Genomic DNA, 3,346 nt, shown 5'->3' with positions numbered 1-3,346 from the left:
ATTGTTTGTATCACCAGTTCTGCTAAACCATCAGATTTAGGACGATAAAATAAAGTGTGCATCTTCACCACTTCCAACACTTTACAATACTCAGAGAACAGCTGGCTATTTAAATTAGTTCCTTGGTCCATATGATTTTATCAGGTACACTGCATCGTACTATCCAATGTTCTGTTGACACATCAATAACAGGCTATGCTCAAGTATTGGCCAATGGATAAGCTTTGAGTCAATTAGTGAAGAAATTATGAAGACTAGCACGTGCTGATTACCTATCCAGTTTTTGGGAGTGGACTAGCGGTAAAGGTGAACCAACAGTTCTCTAAAGGAGTTTACCCCGTTTACGCCAGTTGAATGCTCACACCACTGCTTAATGTCTCGATTAAACTGTAGATGGTAAAACCACTGTTGCGTGTCAGAACAAGTGCATGTAACACCTTGGTTACCTCCAGTCTTTGCACTATACAAAGTCCAAATAATTTCCTGCATAAGAACTCTGAGGATCATTAGCTACAACATAGGTTGAGAACAGTGTTTCAGAGGCTTATAACAATGGTCCACACACTTTCCAGCACTCATAGCTGCTCAATCAAGTACCACATGGTACAAGCATCTGAGCTATGTTCCACAAACTATGCTGACCGTGCTTTACCTTGCTGCGTGACAAGGAGTATCAAAACTAGTTCTTGATCTTTCATTTTTCTTTATGGATCTTTCAAAATAATAACTATAGTATCCAACCTGTTGTAGAATCTCTTTCTTTGTGATGTTTGTATGGCAAAAATGTTTTTAACTCTCACCTGGTATTTAGGGTCAGGACATTGTTGGCTCACATTCCTCAGTCCATTTTAAGATACACATTGACTTTATATCAGATAATGGTGCAGCAATCTTGGAGAAGTTGGCCGCAAAATGTTGGTAAAATTACACATACTTCTCATTTAATCACAGTTCGAAGCCACTATAATTTTCACAAGATCAGTAGAGACTCCATTTTTACCCACAATATAAGCAAAAAATTCCACTTCCATGCACCTGAGCATACACTTTTCTGGTTTTAGCTTCAAGTCTGCCTTCCTCGTTTTGGCAATTCTCATTCCTGAATTAATGACTTCTGCAAGAAAGAAATCATAGACCTCTGAAGTATTTATAAAAGTTCAATGGTCAAGAAAGAACTTCTTCAAGACCTGATAAATCTCCCTGACAGCATCTACTCTAAGCAACAAACTCTTGCTAATTATAAGTCTTTCTACTCGTGAAAAATTCCATTTCCTTAATTAAGTGCAAAGCATCAACTCAATAACACTAAACTTAAAAAAGCATAGACAAATACACTTATCATAAAATAACAGAAAACTCCACAAAAGCAAATACTGTGGTAAACCCCCTAAAAAACAAAATATTGTGCTCTGCTATCCTATGTGGCAAGGTATATATTATTCATTCACTAGTGAGCGTAAAACAAGTTAACTTTAATGTTACAAGAGAACTTGAAGAGATCTTGGGAAATAAAACTGCATAAAAATTCACAAATCTGTTTTACTGTCAATTGAAAGTAAGAGCTTTAAGAGTTCTCATGTAGAGGTGAAAGTTACAGAAACACAGTTTAATTCCAAAATGAATATTACACTGTTAGTCACCTAAAGATACATTTAATATTTACACAAGTGAGATCTAGGTAAAATCTGGGTGAAAATCTAGTGAAAGTGTAAGGAAAAAATCTACATATAATTTGTTGGTGTCTCAGGCCCAACACTATTTTAAATAAGACAATAAATGTTCGAGTTTCTGACACAAGAAAACAGTAATTAGATCAGTTTGTTTGTTTTTGAATTTCGCGCAAAGCTACACGAGGGCTATCTGCGCTAGTGGGATTGATCGTCTCATTATAACGCCCCCACGGCTGAAAGGGCGAGCATGTTTGGTGTGACGGGTATTCGAACCCGCGACCCGCAGATTGCGAGTCGAGTACCCTAACCACCTGGCCATGCCGGGCCAGATCAGTTGGTCAACACGTAGCAAAGATAATGCGCGAGTCCACCCGCAACTACTTCTAGATTTGTCAATAAAAATAACCCAGCGTGCTGATTAAAAAGCATGATTTTATTCTAGTAATAAAATCATACAAGAAGGCATATAACCTCCTTTTGTTCCAATCTTGAAAATTATGAAGAAAAAGAAGTAATTTAGTGAACTCAACTTTAAACTAAAAGGAGTAGAAAACATGTAGGACAGCTCAATACCACATATTATAACAAAATTTATTTACAATTTGCATGAGTAGTTTTACAATTGATATAATATCCCCTTTTGGCTTTTTTTATGGAAGATTTGCAAATAACTTTTTCCTCAGATTAGGTTTTGGTTTTAACTTATAGTTTAATTCAATAATGCAACAAAACACAACTTTGGGAATTTTTCTCAAATTTGAAGTTGCAGAATATAATGTATTTATTCTTTATGAAGCTAATCTTTAAACTTGGTGCTGTAAGTACAGACATGTACAAATTGGTTTGTGATTCAAGCCAAGAAGAATGCTCTATTTTGTTATCCTTGCATCATATCATTTTCCACATGAATTTTATATGAGTTGTACTATCCACATTTTCTTCGTCTTTCACCCTTATTAATTTTGGTGCCTTGTTGTGGGTAGAGTCAGTATGCTAAATAAAATTCCTTTATTTAAAATGTCCACACAACTTATTTGCCATTATAATGTTACCAGTTTCCAAGTATTTTAATATTCCAACATCTTAAAAATATGCCGGAAAAGCAATCTGTTTAATTCTAGTACCAAAGCAAATCCCAAAATCTAGACTATTGTTACGACAGCAGAAGTCACGTGACGCTGGTAACATGTGATGAGTTTCTAGAAGGATCATGAAGGCTCGAGTGTTTGCCAGACGCCCTCTATTTTGTATATTGTTACGTCTCCGTTCGTTAGTTAATTTTCCGTAAATTCGTTCCGACGAAACTTTAGCGACACAAGTCCTTTCTTATATAAAACTGGTTTATTCTTTCCGAATACAACTTTACGATACACTTAATTTCAACAGTCGCTCTATAACATCAGGCCTCCACATGTTCGTTTTCGCCCACTTTCTGAGACAACACTCCTCCAATTCCGACATTACTAGCATCACAATCCAGTATGTATGGCAGTGAGGGATCTGGAAGCTTTAAAAGTGGAGCAGAGGCCAATTTTTCCTTCAGCATGTCTTGAAAACATGCTGGCAAAAAACTGTCCATTGAAACTTCTGGCCTTTTTTTAGTCAAATCATATAATGGAGCAGCTATAGTTACAAAATCCTTCACAAACTTTCGGTAATAAGTACAGAGTCCCAAG

Source organism: Limulus polyphemus, unplaced genomic scaffold (assembly GCF_000517525.1).
Source record: "Limulus polyphemus unplaced genomic scaffold, Limulus_polyphemus-2.1.2 Scaffold2163, whole genome shotgun sequence".
Classification (NCBI taxonomy): Eukaryota; Metazoa; Arthropoda; class Merostomata; order Xiphosura; family Limulidae; genus Limulus; species Limulus polyphemus.
The sequence above is the reverse complement of the archived record's forward strand: the minus strand, read 5'-3'. Positions refer to the sequence as shown.